Source organism: Mus musculus, chromosome 13, assembly GCF_000001635.26.
Source record: "Mus musculus strain C57BL/6J chromosome 13, GRCm38.p6 C57BL/6J".
In the NCBI taxonomy this organism is placed as follows: domain Eukaryota; kingdom Metazoa; phylum Chordata; class Mammalia; order Rodentia; family Muridae; genus Mus; species Mus musculus.
Genome location: NC_000079.6, coordinates 102,465,327 through 102,483,977, shown reverse-complemented (window position 1 = coordinate 102,483,977; position 18,651 = coordinate 102,465,327). Strand labels below are relative to the sequence as shown.

Below are 18,651 nucleotides of genomic sequence, written 5' to 3'. Positions count from 1 at the left end.
GCCTTAACGCTACATTCTGCTCTAGATTTCCGTGATTGTTTTGAACACGTCCCCAGACTCACTGTAACCCATAGTTAAGTTTTTATGCTCTGACCTTTCTTTCAGATCTCTTCCATTTGGGGTCTCATGCCATTGACATTGCCCCTCTTCCTTCCCTCTTTTCATCATCTGTTTTCCCACCATCATATCCTTTCAAGACTCCTCTCATGCCTAGATTATTGCAGAGCTTGAACGAACTCCCCCATTGCCCTTGCTCACCTCTCCTTCCCCATTCCCTATCTGCTTACATAAAGGACAGCACTGCGCCTCAGAACTCTTATATTCCCAGAAGTGACAATTCTACAGCATCCAACAACTTTTTTTTTTAATGTTTTTTGTTTTTTAAAGAACAAGAAGTCATTTCCACTACCAACCATATGTCTCTGGTTAGAAATTTGAAACTGAAGAGTGCAGAGTTTGGAAAGAGAAATGTGCAAATCAGTCACTTTTCTGTGAGTTTAAAATTTTTTTTCTTAACTTCTAACTTGCATACTTCTGAACTTCTATGACAGTGGTAGGGAGAGCATGGCCTGTGTGCAGCACGGCGTGGAAAGACATATTGTTTGATCTGCTAGCGTGTATTTTTCTTTTAAGGTGACATCTTATTGTGTCACCTTATTATGATTAAGAGTTTCGTATATAGCTGTTGTCCAACTGTCCAAAAAGAACTCTAGTCTGTGAGGTATTTATCTATACAAATCTTTAAAATCAAGAAGAAAGAGTTTGATCCACCAAAGCCAAACTCTTTAGAAACATCAGTGAAGAAATACCTAAAGTTGGCACACAGTGGACCTGCGTCACAGGGGGAAGGCAATAAGTAATTTACTCTAGGAGAGAATTATAATTTATTTAACTCCTTTTGTTTCGTGGAGAAGAATGAAATGACAAGGCACCTGTAGCTCCTGAAACGTGTGCTTTGGATGGGAACGCTGGACCTTTGCCCTGCCTGTTACAGGTAGACTCGGTTTCAATTTTATTTTATTTACTAGTAGAGACAGACAACAGAAGCAAATATATAAACATCATTGGCCCCATGATGGGAGGGACTAGAAACCCTGTGTCCTGATCATGTTGATTCAGATCTCATGCTCTCTAGTGCAGTTGGGCAGGTCAAGTCAGTGATGTTGGTTTCTTTCCAATTTCTCTTCTCAGCATCAAATTGTACCTGCATCTGTCATTTGCTGTGGTCCAAGCTGTGTGAAGCTGATGAATATGCGAGAGTTACAATTGTACATCACTGCCAAGATATGTGACCCTCCTGAGATTGCAGTCATTCCAAGGAGGTGAATTCCTGTGTCATTGTGGGTATCATGCATGACCTATTGGGTCACCAGCAGCGAAATCCTCACGATATCCAGGTCATTGTGGTAGTTCAAATTTTCATTCCAAAGAAGGGGAGTCACATGCTATCCTTCTCTTTACAAGTGACTAGTGTAGGATAGAATCTCTGTCCAACTTAGAAACAGTTTCTCCTCATTATCAAGAATGTTCTGAAAGCAAATCAGCTGCTGTTTTAGTCATCAGTACCACTTTCTGGTGGGTTTACTATTCCTCCCTGTCTTAGAAATAGTTTTCTTTTAATTTTATCCCCCTATCCTGCCACCCTTTAAAACTCTTTTCCTCATTTCCCACATTTCTACTGTGCTCTGTCTTCCTCTCCCATCCTGTAATTTTTTGGAGTCACAGGCTCAGTCTTGGGTCTTTGGCTCATTTTACCCTAGATTCATCCTATACACATTTTCATCAGTATCAAGATTTCAATAGGAGCACTTATGGACAAAATTTAGACACAGTCAGAATCAGCTAGCCAGTGTACCTCGAGTAAATGTGTTGGTGACTGAGAAACAGCTGTGAGCCAGTTTTGCAGTGCTGGCAATCCAGATGTTAGAGATCAACTCTTTGATTCAAGCTTGGCTGAGGAGTTAGGTCTAGTGATTTAGTGATTTTCTCTGTTGCTGAAGAGAATGGCTGAGGCATCTCAGGGTACGTTCATCAGAAGTATAACCATTTTTGGTTAATTACGCTAACAAGAGCAAGTGGTTGGGAGCAAGCATTCCCTTTCTTCCACGTGACAATTTGAATTTTACTCTAAGGGTTAGTTGTGAGTGGAAAAAAAACAGGGAAAGGATGGACTATTACAGCTACTTTCATGTCTAACATAGATAATGACACAAGGCAAAGAGTAGCACGCCATAGGTAGTCAGGGTTCTCTATCCTAAACTTCAGAGAGATGCTTTCCACCAAGGATGAGAGCAAAAGTACTTGAACAAGTGTTAGTTCATGTATTTATAGTGGGGATAGTTCTTACGTACATAGCAATTCTTTGAAATATATGGGCTTCACTAACTGAAAAGCTGTACACAGGTCTTTTCTGGCTCTGTCTACTCTCGCTACATCATCTTTCAATTACCCTATGTGAAGATTTTCTTGACAAATCATAATGAAACACTAACTTATATGCAGTGGTACCACTGATTGTTGTTATTGAAAACTGCTATGCTAACCAACAAAAACACTGGTAAAGATTTTCTTTTTAATGCTACTGATTGCGAGAGTGACAGGCACTTTAGGCTAGAACACCCATCTTCTGCTTGCAGGCATTTTAGTTTTCAATGGTTTAACACTGTAGACCATCTGCCACAGTGACTACTGAATGCTATTAGTTTTCAAAGACACTCTTCGTGGTAGGAAACCATGGGATTATGAATTGACTCTGGCAACCTTTTATTAGTATGATCTTTCTATTTTGGTTCATGGAAAAGCTAACTTACATTGATTGTCTTATTTGTTAAGTAGTCTTTTGTGAGCTAATTTAGAGACCTACTATTAACTCAAGCATTATATGGAGTGGGAAATTTGGCTTAACTTTTGAGCCCAAGGTTATAGATAAAATTTTGGAGCGCACATCTTTTAAAAACTGGGTTGTAAAGGGATAGGAGGAAGGGAGGGAGGAAGAAAGAAAAGAGGGAAGAGAGTGTAGAACTCCTTATTTGCTCTAACCTGAAAAGGCAAGTTATATCAAGAGGAAATGAAATACCTACCCTACGGGAACATACACTCTGTCAAAGAACTTATAATTTAGCGAAACCCTTAATAAGATACAACAATGTATGTCTGAGCGCTAAATGGGTGGTATCAAATACACATGTTATTAAAGGTCAAAACCCATAAAATTTTTTTAGCTGAAAGAATATATTTCAGTCTGTCTGGACTTGCTTACATTTAGACCACTTGCCTTGTTCTCTCATGTAGCAGGGAGGAGCTGTATGTGGGAAGTGTATATGGGCAAATTTCTCACATTCGAATTATGAGAAGTGCTTCTGTGGGGGGTGGTGTAAAAAAAAAAGAGTTACACTCATGGTTGCACTTGCTATGATAGATTTATATGTTATTGTCTTACATGCCATAGGTGTCAATTGGCAAGGATATCAGCTATACTCTTTTTTTTTTAAAAAAACAATGTTTTTTTTAAGTTGTTGGATCTGAAATGATGATTTTCAGTACTGTCTCACAGTTATTAAGCAGAGGTGTCCAGAGACTCTTCCTTAAGACTTTCTCCAAGGGCAATTGTGTACTTGGCTTTCTTTCCTTCCTTTCTACTCCCTAAGGGGACACATGACTTACACATATGTAGTAGGTCCATACAACGGTAAGTCACTCATTATTTGTGATTCTGGAATGGGCAGGTACAGAAAACTTCAGTGTGGCTGGTGTGGATCCCTCCATCATTCTCTGGAGTCCTTTCAACCCCCCAGAATCTTTTCATCTAGTGTCTCCCCTGTGAAAACACAGAGAAGGCTCAATTCTTTCAGTGTTCTTCTGTTCATCCCTGTCACACAAGCTTCACCCTCCTTCCTTTTCTCATCCTAAGAAGTTATAATTTGTTGTTACCATGAACCTCTTCTCCTGGCTACATGTTTTGAAAAAGGCTAGATTACTCCAACCTCAGGGAGTAGATTCAAGTTGGCCTAACAATCACCTGTAACTCCAGTTCCAGAGGCAATGATGCCTTTTTCTGACCTCTGCAGGTACCAGGAATGCATGTGGTACACACATATACATGTTGGCAAAACACCTACACACATGCAGTAAAGATAAATGCATCTTGGAAATAAAACCCTGCCTACCTTGCTCATTTGATCAATTACCAGTGTTTTGCTTGGCATGTCCCCAGGCTGGTGCTATGATGACGATGTATTTTATGATGAACGTGAATATATTGCTATTACTTTTCTTCACAGCAGATCAAATATAAAGTCTTTATGCTTTCATCAGTGTCTCCAGTGTACACTGCAGGAGCTTTGAACAAGTTACTGTGAAAGCTACTCAGAAGAAAAGATGCTTCCGTGAGAGGCCACTAGTAAGTAATTCCTTGTGAAAGACAAGATGCACTATGTAACTATGTCCTTCCCAGCTTGGTGACTTCTTGCCTCTGGTGTTGGTGTAAATTTTCATGATGTAACTATGAAGTTCATAATTAAATTCTTGTGACCTCTTTGGAGTATACTCTGAATGGTTTAATTACTTTTTATGGCTTATTGTTATGCTTCCTCAGGGGGTTGCCTGTTTTGAGTCATTTCATTCTTCTGGATTGTGTGGTGTGATTCTTAAAATAGCAGTTATTCAGGACTGAAACTCCTCTGTCTCCTTGTATTTTGAACTGAGTGCTGAATCCCTTTGAGGAGCTTCATGTAGGAGGTCTGAGAACTATGAACACTCTGGGAGTAGACGAAAGCTTCAAGTAAGGCAAGAACATACATAAGAAAGAAACCGAACACAAGAGACAATAAAAATAAAAACCACCAGAGCTTTCAAAACTCAAAAAGAAGCCTGTTTCATTAAGGGTCTGAGAAGCATGCTATTTTAAGTCACTGGCTAATCTTCAATTACCCAAATCCCTCACTCATCACTTCTGTCCTCTGGGGGGACACACGCCTATCATTTTTCTTCTGTTCTTTTATTCTCTTTTGTCCCTGAGATATCCTGCTAAATTGTTTTCTTGGTGTTAGTCTATCCCCGGTGATTAGAAATGAAGTAGACGATATTAGTAGCTGCTTATATCTCACACCAAGCAGGCAATGCATTGCTGTATGAAAATGAGCACTTTATCATGTCGACTTCTCTCTTGAGAGTTGTAAAATCACAGTCAAAAGCTACTATAAGTCCAGAGATGATGATGAGGGATTCCTAGAAATTCAAGAGTTTATCTTCCTGTGGCCGAACAGCAGGTGCATAGTAGTGTACCCTACAACACAGAACTATTCATTCAGAGTACCATTGTTTCCCTATTTCAGCTATATGAAATCTTGTTGTCTTTTATTCTTATCCCACCCTGGAAAGATGTGTATGTCTGGATTAACAGACAGCTTTATTCAGGGATGTGACTCAATATAAATACCTGAGGTGTTGCTGCATGCTGGTCTCTGCAGAGTATCTATTTGTTAAACGTACACTCAATGAGCTTAATCCAAGACTCTTTTCCATAGTGTCTGGGTGTTGTGATTTCTAGATAGCATATTTTTCACCCTCAACTTTGTCTTTTGTCTGTAAAAGTTCTGTTTCTGGTGTGTAAAGTGGCGTGGGAACGGTGAGGATATGCATGTATGCCTCTGCTACTTCTGTGTTTGGATACCTGGGAAAAAGGCTTTCACAAATTCCATCGTTGTTCTCTCTGTCTCTGTTGGTATTCATTTACCTTTCTCCTCACTGCAGATTATATCTTTGTCCTATTGTGCTGGAACATATAACTTCTTCCCCCAGACAGACTTTGGACAACTTCCTGTTGTCTATCTCTGAAAAGCTTGTTTTGTGTATTTTATCTAGTGTTTCCTGAAGTTGTATCAGATAGAAAATTAGGTCTGATCCCTCTTACTCCATCTGAGGTCAAAGCTAAAGTCTCTTTACAATTCAGTCTTGTACCATTGTTTGAATTATTGGCTGTAATTCTTAATTATTTCCTTTAAAAAGTCTTTGGTGATAACTACTCTCCAGGTGAAGTTCTAGTCTTTAGTCAAATCGCAAGGCCCTTTTTAATATTTCTCAACCCCTTCCATTCCCCACTCCATCTCACTCTGCCTTTTATATACAGAAATATCTATAGTGAAGCAACCAATTGAGAGCAAATGCTGAGCTCCACCCTGCCCTGCTGTTTGAGCAGAGATTCTGTTCCCTTTGTTTATTCCACTTTGTGTTTTGAGACAGATGAACTCTTACCAACACTATAAATCCTCCTTCAAATATAACCCCAAATGTTTAATTCCCTCACTGGTCTGGAAACATCTTCCTTACCTAGCCATTTCATTTTCTATAGAGATAGGGCATATGGCATGTATTCTTTAAATATCACCCAGTAAATGTTGTAGTTTTGTTATATATTATTTAGTTTTCTTTACAACACTTCAAAAACATGAGTTATTATTAATTTGGGGTCTGGATCAAATAGTTTTATGTTAACTTGACAGAAGTTAAAGTTATGTTAAGGGAGGGAGCCTCAGTTAAGAAAATGACTTCATAAGATCTGGTTATAGGCAGGTCTGTAAGGCATTTTCTTAATTAGTAACTGATGGAGGAGGCCACAGCCTATTGTGGGTGGTGCCATCCCCAGGATGGTGGTTCTGAATTCTATAAGAAAGCAGGCTGAGCAAACGATGGGGAGAAAGCCATTAAGCAGCACTCCCCTGTGGCCTTTAAATCAGGTCCTGCTTCCAGGTTCCTGCCCCTCTTGAGTTCCTATCCTGACTTCTGTTGTTGATGAATTGTGATATGAGCGCATAAGCCAAATAAACCCTTTTGTCTCCTCAAGTTGCTTTTTGGTAATGGTGTTTCATCTCAGCGATAGAAACCCTAAGACAGTACCTAAGCAAAAACATGCATCAACAAGTAGCAGTGTGCTAACCTTGGTTTTAGAGGGTAGGCATGGAATTTTACCCTTACCTAGCAGAGTATCTGATCCTGAGGAAATCTTTAGCAAGGACATGCTATCCATGGATAATGACTCTCAGACAGTCTAGAGCAGTGGTTCTAAACTTTCCCTTTAATACTTAATATTTGCAATAAATAAAAAATTATTTTGTTTTTTTTCATTGGTTATTTTATTTGTTCACATTTTAAATGTTGTTCTCCTTCCCAGTTTGCCCTCTACAAGCCCCCTATCCCATCCCCCTCCCCTGCCTCTATGAGGGTGCTCCTTCTACCCACCTACTCACACCTGACCAACCTAGCAACCCATATGCTGGGGCATTGAGCCTCCACAGGAACAAGGGCCTCCCTTCCCATTGGTGCCAGATGACACATATGCTGCTGGAGCCATGGGGTCCCTCCATGTATATTCTTTGGTTAGTGATTTAGTCCCCGGGAGCTCTGGGGATCCAGTTAGTTGATATTGTTGTTCTTCCTATGGGTTTGCAAAAAACAAAATATTTTCATTGTTACTTTAGAGCTGTAATTTTGTTAAGTGTTATGAGTTGTAGTGTACATATCTGTGTTTTTTGGTGGTCTTAGATAACCCCTGTGAAAAGATTATTCAACCTTTTAGTGGGATCACCACACACAGGTTGAGAATGGCTGTTTGAATGCTTAATACATGAAAGCATCTGTTCTAAAACCTTAAGGTAGGTTTTGTTGCCAACGACCAGCCTCATCTTGGAGAGGGGTGTCTGAGGAAGGGGTGTTCAGAAGCAGTGAAAAGAACTACTTGAAGTCAATACTGGAGTACAAGCTGACGGCCATAAATTCTGCTTGAGATAGGTTTCTCTGGAGATCTCCAGACAGCTTATCCTTCTAGCTCAGCTCTCACAGACCAAAGCCAAGTCTTCCATTTACATATCAATTAAATCATCTACCTCAGGTTCCCTTTTAATTATTCCATGAATTACCATTTTTTGACTTTAGTCCCTTGACTCCTAGGAAGACAGCAAGCACATTTTTCTTACCATTGCAATGAATTCAGAGATCTGCCTGCCTTTGTAAGCACAGACAATAAGCTAGCTGGGTGAAATCTGGTTCTGAGACTGCTCCCAACCACATCTGGGTCTAAAATTCACTCTGTCCTAGGTTGATCTTGAACTCAGGAATCTGCCTTCCTTTGTATCTGGCTGCTTTTGTATCATTCTCACAAGCTGGCTCATCGTGCAGCTGCCTCTATTCTTTTAGATCTGTGAAGCCCCTCAGTTAATTCACATTGCATCCTTATATTTTGCATAGTTGAGAAATTACATGGTTTTGAACTCGTGTTTTCAGAGTTCTTTCCAACAGTCTTAAGGGCTGTATTGAAGGCCACAGCATTTAACATTTTTCTTAGGACTTTAGACACATCCTTGCCTCCTGGACTTGAGTTGTCTATGATTATCATAGAGTCATTAACCTTGGGAGAGAGTACAGCCCCCAATAACCTTGACAGGGGAAATATTTCCCTAAGGAAGAACATGAAGTAATATATATTACCTGCTGTCAAGATTAGCCTTTCAAAATGCAGAAATTGTTTCAGTGCTCTTTGCTGCACTGAATTTCACTGGCTGGAACATAGATGTGAGAGAGCTAGAGAACGTGATACAAAACTGAAGTCAGACTACAGTTAGGACAATGGCCTGCATTTTGAAATGTATGTAGCTGGGATTTATTTCAACTCCTAGAGATTGTTTTTTAATCATTCCGTATACTTCTTTGTCCTACTATTTCCTGTTTCTTACATCATTGTATTTCTAGGCAATAACAAATGCAATAAAATAAATGAGTAAGAAAGTAGTGTGGTGAATGTGTAAATATAGACTATTGATAGGTTGTTCCACAGTGGAACTGCTTATTTCTTTAAATCTCATCTCTGAGAAAAAGAAAGTTAAGAGTCGGAGACTATCCCCAAACCCCACCAAAACAGGTTCCTGTGGCATGTCCTTCTGCAGGGACATGGTATTCCCTATCACTGGTTTAAGTTGGGTCTTATGCTGCAGAGGTAGAAAGAAATGCCCATGAGCCAGCTTGATTTGTTAAGAGAAATTTAGGAGGGTTTTCTATGGACATCTTTAGCTTACTTGTAAGAAAACCACTCCCCTTTTCATAGTGGGATTTTCTCAGACTCACCAGTGGTATAAATAATGACAAAGTTTAGGCCTTTTGCTAGGGTAGTCTCCCAGCTAGCTTAACCCAACTTTCTTTTTTTTTTCCATTTTTTATTAGGTATTTAGCTCATTTACATTTCCAATGCTATACCAAAAGTCCCCCACCCACCCCCACTCCCCTACCCACCCACTCCCCCTTTTTGGCCCTGGTGTTCCCCTGTACTGGGGCATATAAAGTTTGCGTGTCCAATGGGCCTCTCTTTCCAGTGATGGCCAACTAGGCCATCTTTTGATACATATGTAGCTAGAGTCAAGAGCTCCGGGGTACTGGTTAGTTCATAATGTTGTTCCACCTATACGGTTGCAGATCCCTTTAGCTCCTTGGGTACTTTCTCTAGCTCCTACATTGGGAGCCCTGTGATCCATACATTAGCTGACTGTAAGCATCCACTTCTGTATTTGCTAGGCCCCGGCATAGTCTCACAAGAGACACCTACATCTGGGTCCTTTCGATAAAATATTGCTAGTGTATGCGATGGTGTCAGCGTTTGGATGCTGATTATGGGGTGGATCCCTGGATATGGCAGTCTCTACATGGTCCATCCTTTCGTCTCAGCTCCAAACTTTGTCTCTGCAACTCCTTCCATGGGTGTTTTGTTCCCACTTCTAAGGAGGGGCATAGTGTCCACACTTCAGTCTTCATTTTTCTTGAGTTTCATATGTTTAGCAAAGTGTATCTTATATCTTGGGTATCCTAGGTTTTGGGCTAATATCCACTTATCAGTGAGTACATACTGTGTGAGTTCCTTTGTGAATGTGTTACCTCACTCAGGATGCTGCCCTCCAGGTCCATCCATTTGGCTAGGAATTTCATAAATTCATTCTTTTTAATAGCTGAGTAGTACTCCATTGTGTAGATGTACCACATTTTCTGTATCCATTCCTCTGTTGAGGGGCATCTGGGTTCTTTCCAGCTTCTGGCTATTATAAATAAGGCTGCTATGAACATAGTGGAGCATGTGTCCTTCTTACCAGTTGGGGCATCTTCTGGATATATGCCCAGGAGAGGTATTGCTGGATCCTCTGGTAGTACTATGTCCAATTTTCTGAGGAACCGCCAGACTGATTTCCAGAGTGGTTGTACAAGCCTGCAATCCCACCAACAATGGAGGAGTGTTCCTCTTTTTCCACATCCTCGCCAGCATCTGCTGTCACCTGAATATTTGATCTTAGCCATTCTGACTGATGTGAGGTGGAATCTCAGGGTTGTTTTGATTTGCATTTCCCTGATGATTAAGGATGTTGAACATTTTTTCAGGTGCTTCTCTGCCATTCGGTATTCCTCAGGTGAGAATTCTTTGTTCAGTTCTGAGCCCCATTTTTTAATGGGGTTATTTGATTTTCTGAAGTCCACCTTCTTGAGTTCTTTATATATGTTGGATATTAGTCCCCTATCTGAATTAGGATAGGTAAAGATCCTTTCCCAATCTTTTGATGGTCTTTTTGTCTTATTGACGGTGTCTTTTGCCTTGCAGAAACTTTGGAATTTCATTAGGTCCCATTTGTCAATTCTCGATCTTACAGCACAAGCCATTGCTGTTCTGTTCAGGAAATTTTCCCCTGTGCTCATATCTTCAAGGCTTTCCCCCACTTTCTCCTCTATAAGTTTTTAACCCAACTTTCTGGCCAACAACCAAGTGGCTAGCTTTACACATCTCTGCTCCATGTCTGTTCCCCTCCAAGTGGACACCTCCTGATTCTCTGGCTTCTGCTTTCGTTCCCTTGTGTCACTCCTTTGCCTGGAAATTCCACCCTCCTCCTTCCTTCCCAAGTTATTGGCTGTCAAGATCTTTATTATAACCAATCAGTAGTGAGACAACCTCTGATCCACTTCTAGATTGCCTTTAGGCAGTTAAGGAAGGACGAAGATTTACAAAGTAGAAATAAAAATGACAATACCAGAATCTTGCCTTGACTTACTGCTCTGCTAGTACAGAATTAACAATGCAAAATATACAAAGTGAAGAAAGGTAACTCCAACACCTTCTCACTGAGAACAAAATTAGCCATCACAGAATGGGGATTGGGTAGGAACCCCTTTCCCTTATATAGTTTACACAGTTACTTATGACTCATGCAGATAAGTGAGGGCATTTGCTCTCTGGTCAGTGGAGCTGATCAATTACTAAAGAATAGCTAATGATGTGAGCACATGCTCTGGGTAATCAGGGCATTTATTTTTATCAGTTATGTCCTGAAACAACTGAAGTGAAGGAGGATTCATTTTGGCTCATGGTTTCAGGGGCTTCTGTCCTTGGCTTTGTGTTCCTGGGGTTTTGCTTGGTGGTGTGATTATGTGGAAGGACCTTCTATCAGCGAGAATTAGAGAAAGGAACTTAGGGAAAGATAGAACCTTCAAGGATGCACCTCTAGTGACATTTTCCTCCAAAAGGTCTCATATCTCATTTTTATCACCTGTCAATAATGCCATTATATGGGAATCTTTCAATGAGTTATTCCATTCATCATATCACACCCCCCCCATGATTAATTGTTTCTGGTAATATCCTCACAGGAACACCAGAGATGAGGCTTGCTCATCTCCCAGGCAACTTTCAATCCAGTCAAGTTGACAACTAAGACGGATGGTCATATCCATTTGTAATTTTACTCATTGTGATATAAGTCATAGTTCTCCAAGAGGATCATCCATCAGCATGCCAGCTTCATTTCTACAGAGAAGCAATGTTACAGAATGGATAAGCAAGGTGGCTCTAGAAACATAAGCGATGAACATAGGCACCCTTTTAGAACCTTTCTTTGCCTTGGTTTTTGTATGTGTGAAACTGAATGCATCAAAACTTACCTTGTTGGATTAATGTTAGGATTAAATGAGTTCTTCATGTCTTCTCAGCATAGTGCATAGCGAGAATGCACTAGATATTAGTAGACCTTGTGATTTCTACTACTTCTTTCATCTGTCCCACTTTTGTTGTTGTGACTGTAGTCATACCAGTCTGGGTTCTTGTTAGTACTTGGTGGATCTTGGAAGTGATTCTAATCCTCCCCATCTTCAGCATCTCTCTTTTTTTTAAATTTCTTTCCCAATTTATCTGATATTCAACAAATACATAATCTGGAAGATGGCTGAATATCATTTTTCAATTAGAAAACATTGAATGTTAAAAATAAACTCCTAACTCCTTTGTCTCCCACTACTTCCTTTCAGGAACTGTTATCTCATCCCAGACAAACCTTTCTTACATTGTGCACTTTCCAACCTCTGAGCTTTGCTAACTGTGGACCATCTTGTATTACCTCCTTCCTGTTTATTCTCCTGTCTCCAATCATAACTTCCCATTTGAAGGCCAGCCCACATGCTTTGATGCATGGAGCTACTATTACTTTCATGGTTCCACAAGAAGTGACATGCCTCTTTTTACTGTCCTCAGAGATTTATCTGGATAACTTTTAGGATCACTGTTACCTGGCACTGTATATTTAACTTAAGCACTATCATTATTCAGAAATGTAGAGCAGATTCATGCTTGATAGACACAACATTAAATAACCTTTCTTTTTAGTGCTTGGTATGTGAACACTGAATGAATGTTTGCCTTTCTTTGAGTTTCTGTCTCTAACAAAGGATTTCAGGTAGCAGGAGGCAAATAAGTCCTGAAATATTTCTCATGATTTGGAAAAAAAAGCAAGAAACAAAAGAAACATTTGTCATTTGTTTCCCACCAGCACTGGCTGTTATTAGGTTTAATATAGTAAAGCCTTCTTGACTTTTTCTGTTGAGTAGATTTTGAACTTGGAGAAATCACAGCATTTGTGGGTCCAAATTTTCTGTGGTGTAAACAAAGGCCCAGAGGAAAAACATGTCTGAGACAAGATGCAGGTCCAGGGACCAACAGAGCTGATAATGAGCTCTGTCCTAGGTGAGTGTGTTTTCTTGTCTGTTGTTCTTAAATAACCTTTTAGTCCAGGAAGAGCAAGGAGAAAGTTTGAGTAAAGTTTCTTTTTTTTTTTTTTTTTTCCATTTTTTATTAGGTATTTAACTCATTTACATTTCCAATGCTATACCAAAAGTCCCCCATATCCACCCACCCCCACTCCCCTGCCCACCCACTCCCCCTTTTTGGCCCTGGTATTCCCCTGTACTGGGGCATATAAAGTTTGCAAGTCCAATGGGCCTCTCTTTCCAGTGATGGCCGACTAACCAGTACCCCGGAGCTCTTGACTCTAGCTGCATGTAAAGTTTCTTTTGAACTTTATAATGATTTGCAAAGGGAAAAATATTTAAAGCATATCTCAAAGAAAGGAAATTTAGAATCCAGGTTGTACATCATACCCAAGAGTAAGGGATGATGAAAGCATTATAAATAGTGACCTATCAGGTCACTGAGTACCTAGGTCCTTCCTGAGCGATAGGCACCGACTCACATACTTTACTAGGGTGTGTAAATAGTCACTGCACACTAGAGTCTGCACTTTCCTATGTCTCTGTTATGATTCTTAACCCCCCTTTTTTGCAAGTGGCAATCAGATACTTGCTCAGAGAAAGGTTTTCTTTATGTCCAAAATTTAGCGTCTAAATTTTACTTCAATGGAATCATGAATATTCAATTAGAGGATGTGTGTGATGCATGTGATGCAGAGTAAGGTCTCAGGAGCTGTTTGTCTCTTTCTTTTTCCTGCAGCTGTAAGAAGAAACCAACCTGAAGCCATTTTGAATAATATTGCCATTTTGAATAGAGATTAAATAAAGCTCCCCCCAAGACCTCCCTGGGTAACTGACACCCTGCTTGGCAAGTTGAGACAAGAATGATAAGGAAGTCGTCGCCCCTACCTGGTTGAATAAACCAGCTAGTGAGAAAAGGATAAATATACTACAAAGACATGTTCCTAAGGAAGTCCCTCATCCCTAAATCCTGATTGGTGGAAACACGTAAATGTAACTTGGCATAGTTGTTCATGGTTTTCAAGCTTAAAAGCTCTATATCATTCTGGCCTGTGGTTGCAGTTCAGCCTCAAGTTTGTTCTATGGCCCTGATTGATTACAATTAACAATTGTCATCTGCATTGACCAGATATTTGAGTTGTATTGGATCTAAGTGAACTACATAACACAGCCATAGCTAGGAAGTATGTAGTGTGTGTTTCCCCTTCCTACTTTATATGCATGTGGAATATAAAGTCTCTCAAATGGTCTGTGATTGAATTCAAAGAGAACACGTTCTCCAGGCAGCTACTGTTAACCTGATGGAGTTTGCACAGAAGATAGAACTTGTTTTCCTTCCTATGGCACAACGTGTTTGGTCGATGAAGATGTCTTCCCCCCCTCACTTCTAAGTATGTTCAATTATGCCTGTTGGCTCAGTTTCCATACTGCCCCAGTCTTCTGGCTTCGAGTTGGTTCTAATGCTAGAACACTCTTAATGCCTGCCTTATCCCTTGTGTTCTAAAATGGCTTCAGGAAACTAGGATGTGACTTACTGAGAGGTGAGTGTAGAGGGTCATGCTCTGCTGTGTTTCCTTGGGCAACTTTCTTACTGTGACTAGTTTTTCATGTTCTAAAATGAAGAAAAGAGGCAAGAAAAAAGGAAGGAAGGAAGGAAGGAAGGAAGGAAGGAAGGAAGGAAGGAAGGAGGGAGGGAGGGAGGGAGGGAGGGAGGGAGGGAGGGAGGGAGGAAGGAAGGAAGAAAGAAAGAAAGAAAGAAAGAAAGAAAGAAAGAAAGAAAGAAAGAAGCAATGAATCTAGAAAAAATGCTTATGCAAATTCATACTAGAGAAAAAGTATCTTGTGTCTTCCGGTGGGAGAATGCATGAGCTTGGACAGACTTGCTCAGAAAGCTGGGTTGTCAGATTTGGAGACATAATCAGAGATTATATGTTTTATATTTAATCTTTTAAATAGAATATTCCTATTCAAATATTTTACAGAAATCTACAATTAGTTTTTGTCAAACATCCTTAACCTAAATAAAGAATGGAATTGAGTCTAAAGTTTAATTAATTTTTCACTGGAGTCTGTTTTAAACTTGACAATGGGTTCAACAGAAGCATAGAATACACACCAAGGCATAAAATCATGGGTTTTGGAAAGGGAAGACAGTGACTTATTTTCAAAAATACTTTTATTATAAATATTTGAAAATTAATGAAAAACTATATTTATGTATTTGTATTCCTTGAAGTACCACAATAAATATACGCTATTATTTTTTACAATGAATTTTTACATGGTCATTACATTTTTTAATGCAGTCATTTTGAATGAATCATTTTTACTTTGGGTCTTTCATAAAAGAATGTTTCAGCTAAAGTTTGTAGTCTTTACTGTGTAAGATTTTTATTGTACTTATTTCTCTCTTTACTGCCTCTTATCTGCTTCAGTGTTTTGGCAAGAAGAGAAGTTCACATACTTCTAAATACAGAAAAGTCCAGTAATATATGTTTTTGTTATCTAACAAAAATTAAAGTTATATGGTCTTGCTGAATTTTTTATTATTCACCAGTGAGAAGAAGGCATTCACATGGGAGAGAGGAAGACTTTTTGGCCTCATAAAGCCCCATCACCCTCTAGATGTATGAAGTACCCTATTCTGTCCTGCATGTGAGCATAGCTTGGGCTCTGCACCATCCACTGGGATGACATTGGGGTCAGCTGTCAGTTGATGTAAGCCATGCATCTAGGTCCAGAGACTTATTGTGTTTTGCATTTTTATGAACAAGAAACAAACAAAACCATTTCAGACTTTTGAGCAGATCTACACTGGTTTTAAAATGTTTGTCCCAGATGTTGGGTTGAGCCTTGGCTGTAGAGAAGTAAAAATTGGAAACAGGCTAATGCAGGCATCTGCTGAGAAGATGGTAGATTGCTAGTGACAGCAATGGCCCTCATAAGAACTGTCCAGATTCTAGATGTACTTGAAGCAACAAGATTTCCTGAGATTGATGAGCTACAAAATGCAAGCGTCAACAATGATGCCAGGGTTGAGTCAACCCTAAGAATGGAACTGTCCTCCAGTGACACCAAATCTCAACAACAACAACAACAAAAAAATGTCTTAGGAGGAACCAAAAGGCATTCTCTCTGCTCTTTCATCTCCTGGCTCTGAGAAGTTTTTTTTCTTCCAACTTGCATCAGATTTAGGTAAAAACAAAAAAGAGTTTTCCCATATCAGAGTTAAAAGTCTGAAAGCAGTTTGTTGCTCTTTTTAATTGCTCAAAGTTGAAAATTTAAATACAGAACCTTCATAGACTGTCTATTAAGGCTATAGTAATTGATATTACGGGTAGCATTTAAACATCCCTGGAGTACACAAGTTTAAGAACATCCAACTCTCTGTTATCTGTGCTGGAGCAGGTGTCTCCATCAGTAAGAAATCTGAGGAATCTCAATTGAGGAAAGGACTTTATTCAACAGGGCAAGCACATCATGCCTTTTCTTGATTAATAATTGATGTTGGAAGGTCCAGCCTACTGTGGGTGGTGGCAACCATAGGCAGATGCTTCTAAGTTATAAAAAAAGAGCAGGTTGGGCAATCCATCAGCAAGCCAGAAAGCAAGCAAGCAACAAGCAAGCAAGCCAGCCAGTGACGAAGCAGTATTCCTTCAGTTCCTGATTCCACACTCTTACCTTTGGTGACCTAAGAATTGCAAGCTCAGATAAAACCTTTCTGCCCCAACTTGCTTTTGGTTGTGATGTTTTACCACAGCAAGAGAAACCCCAAGGCAGCACTGCATCTCTGAACCCCACCTACTTTGTCCAAACAGCACCAATGCTCTTTTCTTTAACTATCATCTGCTAATATCTATGAAGATGACACCAATCAGTCAAACCACTGTGAGAAATTATACATCATTATTTGCTTATATCACCCATTTAAAGAATGCTATATGCTTTTTATCCATTTGATTAGGAAGAAAGAATAGAGAAGTTTTTTTCTCCTTAAAAATAAATGTTTCTTATCTGGCTATGGCTATAGAACAAATAAAATTGAAACATTTCAAGAACATAATTACACTTTCTCCTTGAAACTCTAAGCAAGAGAACATTGTGTCATCATATTTTCTCAGTTCGGGCAGGGAAATCTATGCTAGCTGCTGAATGGCTGTAAAATGTTCTGGAACAAGTGTTAAATAGAATCAGGGGACCAAGAGAAGGGAACTGGGGTGCTCTAAGTTGAAAATGTTTTTCACTCCAGATAAGCATAAAGTTTGGCATAAACTGTCTCCTTTAGAAAACTATTGCTTTTAGTCCTCAAATGAACTCCTTTCCCTGTCTTCTTGAGTTATTAGTATTCATACTAATTACACCCAATTGCACAACCTTTAGTACTTCTACTTTGATCCATCACACAAGCATGCTTGATGAGTCATTGAGATGTAACCCATCATGTGATTGGCCTAAGCAGGGTTTGAAAGTCATATCCTTAACGTTCCAAGGAAAGGATGGCATCAGCCTAAGAAGCCTATCCAAACATGTCTCTTTCTCACCCTTCCTTCTTCCTCCCTGACTCTGCCCTTCTGATTCAAAATCAAACAAAAATAATCCCTGCATGCAAAATGCAGTGGCCTCGAAAACACCGGAAGCGTGGCCGCAAGGACATGCTTATCTGTTTTATGATGGGCATTGAGTGTTAATCATGATGTGAACTGAATAACACCTCAAAATTGAGACACTGCAAAGCTTTGGTTTCTTCTTTTACAGGAACGATTAACGCGAACAAGTGTGTGTTTATTACCTGTACCTGAGATAATAACTTATAACTGCCATTGAATGATATTGCCTGGAAATTCAGATCCTCACGAATTCAAATCTGCATAGGTTGTATGTATACAGTGCCAGAAAAAAAAATGCTGGAAAAAGTTCTACATCTGTAACTTTATTTAAAAGACAAACAATTGATGTAAAATACTAATGAATGTTAAACTTGCAACATGTATCCTGGCATATGACAATGGTAGTACAGAAAATACAACCCACACGTGTGCTTATATGATATGAACAAAACCATCCAGTTTAAATCAATACTTATAAAGTATATTTTGATAAACCTTCTTTCAACATTTCACAGAACATTTAGCAACATTCGTATGCTGAGCTATAAATTAACAATGTATCTTAGCCCTAATCTCCCCCCCCTTTCCACACAAATATAAATAAAACAAAAAAAAATATCATCCTGAGTGAGGTAACCCAATCACAAAAGAACACACATGGTATGCACTTACTGATAAGTGGATATTAGCCCAGAAGCTCGGAATACCCAAGATACAGTTCACAAACCACATGAAACTCAAGAAGAAGGAAGACCAAAGTATGGATACTTTGGTCCTTCTTAGAAGGGGGAGAATTGCCCATGGAAGGAGTTACAAAGTGTGGAGCAGAGACTGAAGGTATGATCATCCAGAGACTGCCTCACCTGGGGATCCATCCCACATACAGACACCAAACCTAGACATTACTGTGGATGCCAACAAGTACTTGCTGACAGAAGCGTGTTATAGCTGTCTCCTGAGAGGCTCTGCCAGTACCTGACAAATACAG

The 18,651-nt window shown here is 39.6% G+C and overlaps 2 long non-coding RNA genes across 2 annotated transcripts; both read left to right on the top strand.

The window, feature by feature from the left end:
* The first annotated feature begins 393 nt into the window (after positions 1-393).
* On the top strand, positions 394-1,784 carry Gm29870. The gene is made up of 3 exons (XR_382840.2): positions 394-491; positions 915-994; positions 1,192-1,784. It is a non-coding gene; the product is annotated as a predicted gene, 29870 (long non-coding RNA).
* Positions 1,785-4,303: 2,519 nt separating this feature from the next.
* Positions 4,304-14,645, top strand: Gm41045. The gene is made up of 3 exons (XR_873882.1): positions 4,304-4,399; positions 12,898-13,033; positions 13,796-14,645. It is a non-coding gene; the product is annotated as a predicted gene, 41045 (long non-coding RNA).
* The last annotated feature ends 4,006 nt before the right edge of the window (positions 14,646-18,651 follow it).